The sequence below is a fragment of the Montipora capricornis genome, chromosome 7 (genome assembly GCF_036669925.1).
Source record: "Montipora capricornis isolate CH-2021 chromosome 7, ASM3666992v2, whole genome shotgun sequence".
NCBI classification, from domain to species: Eukaryota; Metazoa; Cnidaria; class Anthozoa; order Scleractinia; family Acroporidae; genus Montipora; species Montipora capricornis.
In genome coordinates this window covers 48,226,838-48,239,337 of record NC_090889.1, presented here as the reverse complement: position 1 = coordinate 48,239,337, position 12,500 = coordinate 48,226,838, and the positions used below count along the sequence as shown (strand labels likewise).

Below are 12,500 nucleotides of genomic sequence, written 5' to 3'. Positions count from 1 at the left end.
CCCTGGGTTGAAGCGATTGTTCGAGGAGAAAGAGGCCGTTTCCGCGGGGTCTCCTGTGTTTCTCCAAAGAGACTTTGTGAGGCCATCGACGCGTAGCTGGCCGGGGTCTCGGACTCCATATCTACTGTTTTGTCTGAGCTTTCAGTTGTTCCTGATTCACTTACAGTAGACCCACTTAAGAGTCGCAAGTTTGGTCCCCTATACAGGGAACCCAACGCAATTTTAGGGCCCGGGCCTTCTCTTGCGGGTTAACAACTGCCAGGCCTCCTTGAGCTAAGGGGAGCTGACATGTCGACCTCGCCACCAGTTCTGTCTTGCTGTTCCACAAGAAGTCATAGATCGCTTTATTAACTCTTGTGTAAACCCATTCGAGCATCGGGTAAACTGAAGCTGTGTACCAGAGTCCCGAGGCACCCAGAATGTTGGTAATTAGCGCTTTACCGCGTAGCGATAAAGTGCGTTGTTTCCAAAGGTTAAGGCGATTCACCAATTTAGATAAGCGATTATTTCAGTTAGCATGATCCAGGTTTTCGTTACCAAAATACAACCCAAGGATTTTAAGCTTGTCTGTTACCCATGTGATGTTTACAGGGCCAGTTGGCTGACCGGCTGATCTGCCAATCCACAAGCCCTCGGTTTTTGTTGCATTAAGGCGCGAACCAGATCCCTTTTCGAAGATGTTGACAATGTGAAAACATTGTGTGATGGAATAATCGTTAGCTAAAATTAGCGTCGTGTCGTCAGCGTACTGTGACACTTCACTTTGTTGTTGGGTTGAACCGGGGATTTGAATTCCCTCGATCGTATCGTCCCGGCGAATCGCTTGACCTAAGGTTTCAACTACCAAGCAGTACAGTAGCGGTGATAGCGGGCAACCTTGCCGAACGCCTTGTTCGAGGCGAAAAGGTGAAGAAAGCCAGCCATTGTTAATCACGTTAGAGGTGATGTCGTTATAAACAACATCCACCCAACGACGGAAATGAGGTCCGAAATTGAAACGAGTTAACACGCGTTGTAGAAACCCGTGGTTAACTTGGTCAAAAGCCTTTTCCTGATCCAGAGTAATAATAGCGGCCGATAGTTCTTTATGTTTCACATAGTCAATAGTGTCCCGTAGTAAAAAGAGATTCTCGTAGATACTACGATCTGGAATACCGCAAGTTTGATGTTTGTTTATGATCCGAGGTAGAACATGACGTAATCTATTTGCTAACACTTTTGTACAGATCTTGTAGTCAGTGTTTAGTAAGGAAATAGGTCGCCAGTTCTTAAGCTCGAGTGGATCATCTTTCTTATATAAGAGACGAATGATCCCTCGGCGTTGGGTCTGAAAGCTAGTACTGAAAGGAATAATTTAGTATTTCTACCAAATCAAGTCCTATCAAGCCCCAGAAACGGCGATAAAATTCAACCGGTAAGCTGTCGCTCCCCGGGGACTTGTTTGTTGACATTTGTGAAGACGCTTCAAAACACTCAGCGCGTGTAAGTTTGCCTTCACAAACTGCCTGATCATCGCTAGTTAGAAACTGGTCTAATTGATCTAATAGCCAGTCTTGGCTCTCCAAGTCCACTGGTTCGGCGGTGTAGAGACTGAGGTGTTGTTGACACATAATTCAGAAATTGCATTCCGTGACTGATGTTTGTTTTCGAGTTGGAAGAAATACCTCGTCGGTTTTTCTCCCATCTCGATCCATTGCTCTTTGCTGCGGATCATAGCCCCTTCTACGGCGCGATCATCGATTGTTTTGAGTAGATCTTTGATCTCTGCAAGGCGAACGTGATCGGCGGCGGTGTTTGAATTACCGCGAGCTGTTATAAGCCAGAACTCATGTTCTAAATTGGATTTTTCTCGCTTTCTCTCACGGCTTTGTTCAATGCTGTGTGAGATAGCGATTTCTTTTAGCTGTAATTTACCAGCGTCCCACCAGATCCGTGGATGGGTGAAAGCCGGTTTGTTGTCCTGCCAGGCCGTCCAGAAATTATTTACAGCGGAACAGAAAGATTCTGATTTTAACAGCTGAGTGTTAAATTTCCAGACGCCTCGTCCCCTCTGATTTGAATTTCCGATTGTGACCTTTAGACTGATTATATGGTGGTCTGAGTACCGGAAGGAGTTGCATTGAAAATTGGTGATGCGTGATCTCCAAGCCTTAGGAGTATAAAACCGATCCAGCCGGCAGCTCACACTGTGAGGGCCGTTAAACCATGTAAACAAACGCTCGGTCGGGAAATTAACGCAGTAGAAGTCTTCTAAATTTAAAGAATCGGTGAACGCATGGAGTTGCGTGACAGCTCTGTCTCCAAAGCTGTCATCGCCGCCCCATTTGTCCAGCTGAATATTTGGAACGCAATTAAAATCACCGACCACAAAGGTGTCGAGATTCGGAAATGCGAACCGCCAGAGACTGTCAAAAAAAGATTCACGTTCTGCGTGGATGTTAGGCGCGTACACATTTACGGCTTGGAAAAAACGGCCCTCAAATTCTAACGTAACCGTAACAATTCTACCGGCTAGATCAGTTTGAAAATCAGCGATTTTCACCGAACTGTTCAGGTGAACAAGGACAGTGACACCCGCCGATCTATTTCAGCCCGGAGACCACGCACATTGGCCTCCCCAATCCTTCTCCCACGCCTCGCCGGAAAAGGTGTCGGCGAGGTGGGTTTCTTGTAGGAAAATTGAGTCAAAATTAAAAGAACGTAATAATTCGAAAACTTTGATGCGTTTGTGGCGCTCAGCTATGCCGTTAACATTAAGCGAAGCCAGCGACACAGCCATGAGCATAGAGAAAGGAAAAAACATTATAGTAACAGTCGCCATAACAAAGCGGTAATTTAAGATAGAATTAAAGAGTTTAAAATGAGACATAAATCAAGGTTACTCAACGGAATAAGTCGGGTTTTTCCCGACTAAAAGAATCCCAGATTCTAAGTAGATCCGCGTACACGTCTGGCTTGAGTTTGCCAGCGAGGGCTGCCCATTCCTGTTCCTCCTTAGTGTTTATGTGCAAGCTGTTGAGCGCTCTGCTGTCCATGGCGCTCATATTCCCGTGAGAATGTTGTAAGAATAGCCCGCGACATTTGTAAAAGGCCGAGCCGTCCATTGCCTTCATAATCTTGGTCGTATCGGGTCCCGACTGTCTTAGAGCTCCCATGAAGCGTTTGAGTCCCGGTTTCGAAGTAGAACGGGGCTCGCTCGTTCCTTTCTTGGCCGGGATGTCTGAGTTGCGGTGCGAAGAAGGTCGTTTTCGCGAGGGCTCCGGTGTTTCTCCGAAGAGGCTTTGAGAGGCCATCGAGGCGTAGCTTGTGCAGTTGTCGGAATCCATTTCCACAGTGTTATCTGCACCCTTAGTTGTTTCGGGTTCTTTATCGGCTGGCAATTCAACACTTAATTCTCCTGACTTTTCTGCTTAAGCCCCAGGGGCGAAGGATTGTTGCGAGGGCGCGCTCGCTGAGGACAGTTTTGGACAATGTGATCAGTAGACCCGCAACGATAACAAGTATCAGGCTGACCCGTATACTTAAAGTGCACCTCCAGCCCATTTGTAACAATGTTTCGCGGAAGATCCCTGTCAAGCAAGGTAAATTCCGCGACGCGGATGCCACGTTCGTTGTGAGTAAACCCTTGTTCGGTATAAAACAATCGTCGAAGAGTTTCACTTTTGAGTTTCCCATAGGACTTGAGAAAAGATATTAAATCCGCATCTGGAAATTCCATGGACACGAAGATAGAGACATGAATTGTTCGAGCGCCTAAGAGGCGCAGAGGTTTAACAGAACTTTCGTAATCAAAGCCGCTCGCGGCGAGGCGCGCGGCCATTTCGGCGGATTCCAGGGTGATGTCAAAGCATTTCCCTCCATAGAGTGGAACTACTCCAGTAATGTGCGTTTGAAAGTCCGGTAGAGCTTTGACAATAGAAAGGGCATCTAAATCCATGCCATCTTCGACCACAAGCCTCACAGAACGCTTGTGAGCCAACGCGTTGCGAGGTCTCGACACCATCGCCAACTCGCCGCTCAAAAAACAACCAGAAAAACCACGAAACCGCTTTTCTTTTCGTCCCAAAAACCACACAGTAGTTGTCACGAAACCAGCAGAAAAACGTCGGCGAAGACAAAAAACCTTGTAATTCACAGCGAGAACAGAAAAAATACTCGGAACTGTCGGAGCTAAGACACTTGATCTTAGCCAAGAGGCCGAGAAGCGATGCCGGTTGATGCTCACAGCCAACAAGGTGCTCCCAGTCTCATGGCCACGAGATATGGTGGTCCGATTACAATCCGTGCCAAGGAGGGAATGCCCAAAGCCAACCTGAAAGCGAGGCGCACACAACGATCGCCCTTGTGCAGTGGGCAGCAGCCACCAACATTGCATGACACTTGCGTTGACGCCAAGAGGACAAATGCACATTGTGCTTGCTCTGACCTCGTTTTCATTTCCCCCTTATAACAAAGTTAATTTTCACGGCAAATTACTTTTCTACGACCATACCACAGTGAAAACACCAGTTCTCATCCGATCACCGAAGTTAAGCCCTGTCGGGTGGGGTTAGTACTTGGATTGGAGACCGCCTGGGAATACCCCGTGTTGTAGGCTTCCCTTTTTCATTCTGTACACTTGATTATCTCGAATAATCTCAGTTTCCTCCATGAAAGAACATTCCAAACCAGGTTTTTTGAACACAACATGCCAACGATATGTCAAAGATGAGACACAACAAAAACAAAATAGTTCACACGAGAAAGTGGAACTTGTATTCCCAAGGGAGAGCGTGCACGCGAGATCTTATCAATCCAACGGTTATGACACGAAACGTATCTTTTCATGAGAGCAAAGAACACGATACGACAAGTAAAAAATGAATGCACTGTTATGCATTAGATGGAGAGCTTAGCTTTTTGACAGAGGGGGGGCCTCTGCAGATGTCGCAGAGCCCAGGCCGGAGCCAGCAGCAATAGTGGAGGAGCCAAGGCTGGGAAAAGCCTCGCCGACAGAATCACCAGGGGCGGGGTCACTCACGGTATCAGGCTGAGAAGGGCCCCCGGGCACAGCCGGGGAGGGTCAACAGAGGAACTGGAAGAACCCCAGGCACGAGGAAGATTTTGGCAATCCCGAGCCATATGCCCCTGCTTATGACATCTCGTACATTTTCCTCGCAAGGGGCAATTCTTGCTAATGTCTCCTTCCCGGCAGATGTCACACTCCACCGGTTGGCCCACATACCAGACCTTACACCGATAACCAGAAATATTTAGGTTGCGGGGGATGCCGCTATGCCTCAGCATCGTCACAATACGGGTGCCTGTAGAAACTGAGGAGAGACCAACATAGTGTTGGAATCTGGTGTCCTGGACATCCCCATAAGTTTTCAAAAACAATTTCAACTTGTCATTACTCTCTTTATAAGGGTAATGATATATCATTACGTTCTGGACCTGAGGCCCAACTCCCAAAATTTTACAACGATATCATTAATGGTAATAGATTCATAATGCTTCATAAGCTCCTTATGTTTCTCATCCACAAATGTAACATGGGCCTTTTTCACTGGCACAAATTGAACGGATAACACCTCCAAAGGTTTAACCCTTTGGACGATTAGACGGGCAACTTCCCCCCGTCGCAGGGAAGGAGATAACCCGGACAGATCATGACAGATAATGTGAAGGTTGGTTGCTCACTTGTTGTGCTTTTATTTGATTATTTCTTCCCCAGAGGGAAGTGGGCCACACTCGGAGGTAGTGCTATACCGAGGCAACCCGTGGCCGGGACGAGGCAAGCCTCTTTTCCACAGCCAGTTCCAAAAATCAGTTTAATATATGAGCTGCTCGATGAGCAGCGTATCAGATATTAAGCTGATAAGAACAGATTTTTCGTAAAAGGAATTTATTCACAATTAAAAGTATTTACAAGAATCAAGCAGATTACAGGTATCCCTAGATAACTTAAACTGAGTAAGGCGTATTTACAGGCATTCCTTAATAACTTAAGCGTTACTAAGCAGTTAAGTGAAGCAAATTTACAGGTATTCCTGAGTAATTAAATAAAGCGAATTTACAGGCATTCCTAAATAACTCAAGTGTTAGTAAGCAGTTAAATAAAGCAAATTTAGAGGCATTCCTAAATAACTTAAGCGCTACTAAGTAACTAAGTAGAGCAGGTGTACAGAAGGTATTAAGTTACTTAATAGCTAAATGTCAAAATGCAGGAGTCCATCCTGTACGGAGCAGAAATTATCTGTGGCCCAAAAATCGGAAAAACGATTATCTGGAAGATGGAAATGATCTAATCGAATCCTACGCCTGATATCATCTAAAATAAATCGAATTATAGCTTTGGAGTCTTCGTGGCCATTGTGGAAAGTCGCCTTATTCTGAAAAAACCATACTCCGTAAAGAATGGACTAAACAAGGTAGCACGCGATTCTAGCAAGCTTGGAGTTAACAATGGGCCAACAAAAGAAGAAAACAAACAGAACATTACAAACGAACTGGACACCAAATAGAGAAGAAAGACAGGGGACAAAACGTTGCCATACTCTTTTGACACGGGAACAGTTCAAAAAACAATGATCAATGGTCTCTCGCCAAGGGCAAGAAGCGCAAATAGCAGAGTTAATGTAACCCCAATTTTGAAGGGAGTCACAGACCTTAACTGCATGCAACACTATGAGCCAGAGAAGGTCATTTTTATAATTCTCTGTAAAATTATCACGGACGAGAGACCATTGATCATCTAAAGAAAAACAACGACTCAGGAAAGGGGCCCAATGACGGGACAAAATTGGGGAAGACGAACTGGAAGACAGAAGTTTCTGGTAGATTTTCTTTGAGGAAAGTTCAGAATTGCCAATATCGGAAAGAGTCTGAAGACAAGCATTATAAAAAGGTGTTGGGGAAGAGGCGCAAGGGGCAGAATTATCCCTAAGAAAGAGCCAGCAAGGACGCAAAGAAGACAAACGACGACCAACAAAATATTTACAGAGAAAAAAGCTGCTGTCCCCGGGAGAGTCCAAGGTACCGGCCAGGCCAGCTAAAGAGAGGGCACGGCACTTAAGCAAAAAATTACATAAACCAAGACCGCCAGAGCAAGGGCTTAAAAAACAAGTATTGTGACTAAGAGTCTCAAGTCGGGAGCCCCAGAGGAAAGGCCAGATAAGAGCATTAACACGGGAAATAACCCAAGCCGGTAACACAAGGACTCTCGCCAAGTAGAGCAGCTTACTTAAACCTAAGACATTAATAATGAGGGCTTTGCCAGGCAAGGAAAGAGAACGCGAACGCCACAGATTGAGGGACTTCTCTAACTTATTAATCTTAGGCTGCCAGTTATCAACTTCAGTCGGAATAGAACCAAAAACAACCCCTAAAATCTTCATTTTATGAACCCAAGTGAGGCCTAAGGGCTCGTCCGTATGAGACTTCTAGGCTCCAAGCCACATAGCCTCAGTTTAGATTTATTTAACCTGGCACCAGTACCGCGCTCATAAATGGAGACACAATCAAAAAGTCTGGTAAGAGATGGCAAGTCTTTCAAAATAGTTGTCGTATCATCGGCGTAAAGACGAACCTTAGCTTGACAGCCAGAAGAGCCAGGTAAGAGAAATCCCTCAATCTGTGGGCAAGCACGGATAAGATTGGCTAAAATCTCAACACACAAAACATACAGGAGGGGGGACAGGGGGTCCCCCTGTCGAACCCCCCGTTCAAGGGGAATCTGCGCCGTGAGCCAGTCATTTAAAATAATACGCATATTTGCGCCAGAATATAGGGTCGTGACCCAGCGGCAAAAACTAGGGCCGAAGCCAAGCGAGGGCAAGAGCTCAAGCAGAAAGGAACAGTTAACTCGATCAAAGGCCTTCTCCTGGTCAAGGCTCAACAGAATAACAGGTTCATTAGTTCGTTCAATATAATCGAGAGTGTCACGTAAACGAAAAGTATTCACTAAAATCGAGCGACCCGGAACAGAACATGTTTGATCAGGGCCAACGACATGTTCCAGAACTTTGGAAAGGCGAACAGTGATAGCTTTAGAAATAATTTTGTAATCAACATTAAGCAGAGAAATCGGTCGCCAATTTTTAAGATCTTTAATACCACCACGCTTTTTATAAATTAGATGGGTGACACTTGCATTCATCAAGTTAACCACTTCCCCACCACGGTAGCAAGAATTCGACACACGGAGGAGGAGAGGGGCTAGAAGGTCCCAGAAACATAAATAAAATTCCATTGAAAAACCATCAGAACCCGGCGACTTGCCCAGGTTGAGACTTTTAACAGAAAAGGAGAGTTTATTAAGCGCGAGAAACCCCTCGCATGTATCGCGTTGTTCACAAGAAAGAACATTTAAAATAGATGCTAAACAAAGTTGTTTACATTCGTAATTAATAGGTTCTTCAGAAAAAAGCGTTGTGTGAAAATCGACATGAGGACGCTCAATTTCGGCATGTGCAAAAACTTCGTCACCATTTGAATTTAGAATAGAGGAAACAGAATTGCGGTCAAAGCGCTCAGGCTCGAGGTGAAGGAAAAAACGAGTGGGTTTCTCACCTTCCTCAAGCCATTGGACACGGGAGCGAATCTTACAACCTTCGAGATCATTCAAAGTAAGTAAGTGTTTTCAGATCTGATTCAAGATGAGAAATCTCAAAACTTAAATTATTTTCACCCGAGGCAAGTCGCTGTTTCAAAACAATCAAACGTTTAGTAATGAGTACACGTTCTTGAGAAGAGCGTCTACGTTTATCTTTTGAAAAGGCAATGATTTCTGCCCTGAGAGAAGTTTTAAAGAACTCCCACCAATGTTTGATATGAAAACAAGTCGATAATGCTTGAAAGATCAACAATACAAGACTTAACAAGGTCACAAAAGGCGGAATCTTGCAACAAAGAAGAGTTAAATTTCCATAAGCCAGGACCACAATGAATAATATTATCAAAGTGCACGTGCAAAGTAACGAAATCATGATCAGATAGACAACACGGGAATATGGACAAAGATATGATATTATTCCGTAAATTGCGAGAAACAAAAAATTTATCAAGGCGTGAGCCAACAGCAAAATTGGAATTAAACCAAGAAACAAACATCCCAAGAACGGGGATGCAATTTGCGCCAGGCATCAATAAAATGTAGTGAGGATCGAAAATCAGTCAAATATGAAGCAAGGGAAACATTGCCACCAAACTTATCGAGATCACGCTCGTAGCAATTAAAATCGCCGCCTAGAATAGTAAAATCAGCAGGCAGGAAAAAAAGGTGAATATTCTCAAAAAAGGTTTTGCAATCAGTAAGATTGATGGGAGCATAAATATTAACTAAATTACATTTAAAATCATTAAAATCAACAAGAAGACTAAGAACGCGCCCACTTGAATCTTTACGCCAAGACAAGATGGTAAAATTAAAGTTTTCTGAAAGTAAGGTAATAATGCCACCCTGTCTGCCAATGGCTTGCAACCAAAAAAGGCGGCCAGGCCATCGACGCGACAGGGACTGGAAGAATACAGGGTCAGAAAGTTGAATTTCTTGGATAAAGCGAACATCAAGAGACTGATCAAAAATCAGCTTCTCCTTAGCCGAATCAAAACCAGTTAATGGAAAGAAGCTTCATCAAGTTGGCGCGTTTTTAAAAGCAATACCAGAAGCATCAGATTCCAGGCAGCGTTTGCGTGGAGCCATTTTAGCTGGGCGGGTAGGTTGATGAGACGCTAGAGGAGACATGGCAGCTGAGAGCGGTGCAGGGCGATGGCCAGGAGAGGAGTCAGAGACGGGAGAACAGGACGGCAGAATCAGGTCAGGCGACAAAACAGGAGGAGATAAAAGGGCTTGGCTACGAGGACGTGGAGACGGTGAAGGTGGGACGCACGAAGAACCAGGAGCAGCAGCACTAGAACTTTCCATAGAAGAAACAGAACTCAACGTAGGAGGAACAGTGTCGGGGTTAGCAGTAGTAGCATCAAGGTTAGCAGGAGGAGCATCGTTGGACATAGGTTCAGAGTCGGCAGGTGTAGGAGGGGCAGACTTAGGACTTGCAGGGGTATCAGACATAGGTTCAACTTCAGACGCAGGAGGGAGATCTTCACCATTATCAGGATCAGCATCAACGTTATGATCAGTATCGTCATCCTCATTATCTTTATCATCGGTCATTTCATCAGATGAAAGGCTATTACGATCAGAAGGCACATACTCGGAGTCAGAAGGATGGTCATCATTAGCCTGGACCTCCTGGTCGTCATGAAGTTGGGGTGATTCCAGAGAGGCAAGTTTGCGACGAAGCCAGGAATGAGAACAGTGAGCGGCCAAATGCTGAGGACTTTTACAGATGGAGCAAAGTACAGAGTCAGGACAGTTTTTAGCCACGCGACCATGCTGGTCACAGTTAAAACAGACGACACGAGAACACGACTGGGCCAGATGGCAGGTTTTCGGTTGGCATCTGTAACTGAAACGAAGCAGGAAACGCCCAAAACGCATAAAACAAGGAATTGGAGAATACGGAGACCATTGAAAACAGAAGGGCACTCAGGAAGTGTGCTGCGGCGACAGGCAGTAACAGTACCATAAGGAGCAACACGACCAACAATAGCAGAATCCGGAAGTTCATGAGGAGCATCATGTACAGTGTCAAAAGTGACAGGACGGAAGGACGATCGGTTGAAATAACTACTGCCAGCAACATTAAAGGTAGTAAGGTTCAAAAATCTCTCACACTCGGTAAAAACATTGAAGGTCAGTTCCACACTATTGTTAGGTTTGCGTTGGAGACAGCGAATCTCTCCTGGGCGAAAACCATCACGAGCAAGAGCCACGAGAATATCCCTGGTATCAATATACTCATTCGAGGAAAAGGAGGCAGAACAAGGGCGATCTGGTAAAACATTAGCAGGATGAAAATGCTCTCTTTCAAGCATAGACATGTGGTCAGCAGGACGGTTAGGTTCATCAGCAAATGGAAGAGAAGCATTCACACTCACATTTGATTCCACATTGATGTTCAAAACAGCACTATCTGCAGCACGTACCAACTGCGTATCACTTATAGAAGCTTCGACAACATCACTCCACAAAGTAGACATAGCTGGGCCGGCACGCTTTGCGAAAAAGACGGCCGGCAATCGCAAGAACAGCAGGAAAAGAACCAGGAACAAACCAGTAGGGCTTCGCCCTGGGCTAACCCAACAGTAACACGACCAAAAGGACTTAGCCAAAAGGCCGAGAAGTGATGCCCGTTGATGCTCACAGCCGACAAGGTGCTCCCAGTCTCATGGCCACAAGATATGGTGGTCCGATTACAATCCATGCCAAGGAAGAAATGCCCAAAGCCAACCTGAAAGCGAGGCGCACACAACGATCGCCCTTGTACAGTGGGCAGCAGCCACCAGCATTGCATGGCACTTGCGTTGACGGCAAGAGGACAAATGCACATTGTGCTTGCTCTGACCTCATTTTCATTTCCCCCTTATATTAAAGTTAATTTTCATGGCAAATTACTTTTCTACGACCATACCACAGGGAAAACACCGGTTCTCTTCCGATCACCGAAGTTAAGCCCTGTCGGGCGGGGTTAGTACTTGGATGGGAGACCGCCTGGGAATACCCCGTGTTGTAGGCTTCCCTTTTTCCTTCTGTACACTTGATTATCTCAAATAATCTCAGTTTCCTCCATGAAAGAACATTCCAAACCAGGTTTTTTGAACACAACATGCCAACGATATGTCAAAAATGAGACATACAACAAAAAAAAAATAGTTCACATGAGAAAGTGGAACTTGTATTCCCAAGGGAGTGTGTGCGTGCGAGATCTTATCAATCCAACGTTTATGACATTAAACATATCTTTTTGTGTGAGCAAAGAACAGGATACGACAAGTAAAAAATGCATGCACTGTTATGCATTAGGTGGAAGTTAATCTAGCCCGGATGATATGTATACAACGAAGGCTACAACACTATTAACATTCATCTTTCGAAAACGTGACTTATGTGACGTAGCGCACTTCAAAGTCTTACTATTCCCTGCTCAACACGGACAGTACGTATTCAAAGGGTGGCTAAGACACTATCCTGAGCATAAAAGATTTACTTTTTATGATAACAATTCAATTAACTGATAACAGAGAAACCACAAAGTGTTGGCCACAGAAATGTAACGCCGACTGATCTGGCGGGTCCTCAGTTACTCAATGCAAAACGGGCTCTCCAGAACGCAACACAACACAGCGCAAAAGAAATCTATCATGCATATAGATGGGCGATGGAGCAGTACAAACACACATCCACTTACGTTTTCCAAACAATGCACGAGGATAAGAGCAGGGAGCCGGAAACCTTCAATGTCCTTACATTTACGGATCTGTGTCGACAAAACTTCTGAGACCAAGACATAAAGAAGGGGGGAGAGAGGACAGCCGTGCCTCACTCCCCTTTGGAGAAAACTGGCGCTGAAAGACTTCCATTGCAAATAACACGGGAAAAAACATCCTTGTAAAAT

General features: G+C 45.1%; 2 non-coding genes and 1 pseudogene across 2 annotated transcripts; 2 read left to right on the top strand and 1 right to left on the bottom strand.

The window, feature by feature from the left end:
- The first annotated feature begins 4,478 nt into the window (after positions 1 to 4,478).
- On the top strand, positions 4,479 to 4,597 carry LOC138058369 (5S ribosomal RNA). The gene has a single exon (XR_011133900.1). It is a non-coding gene; the product is annotated as a 5S ribosomal RNA (ribosomal RNA).
- A 1,120-nt stretch (positions 4,598 to 5,717) lies between these two features.
- Positions 5,718 to 5,887, bottom strand: LOC138058554 (U2 spliceosomal RNA; annotated as a pseudogene).
- Positions 5,888 to 11,502: 5,615 nt separating this feature from the next.
- Positions 11,503 to 11,621, top strand: LOC138058601 (5S ribosomal RNA). Its single transcript, XR_011134096.1, has one exon. It is a non-coding gene; the product is annotated as a 5S ribosomal RNA (ribosomal RNA).
- The last annotated feature ends 879 nt before the right edge of the window (positions 11,622 to 12,500 follow it).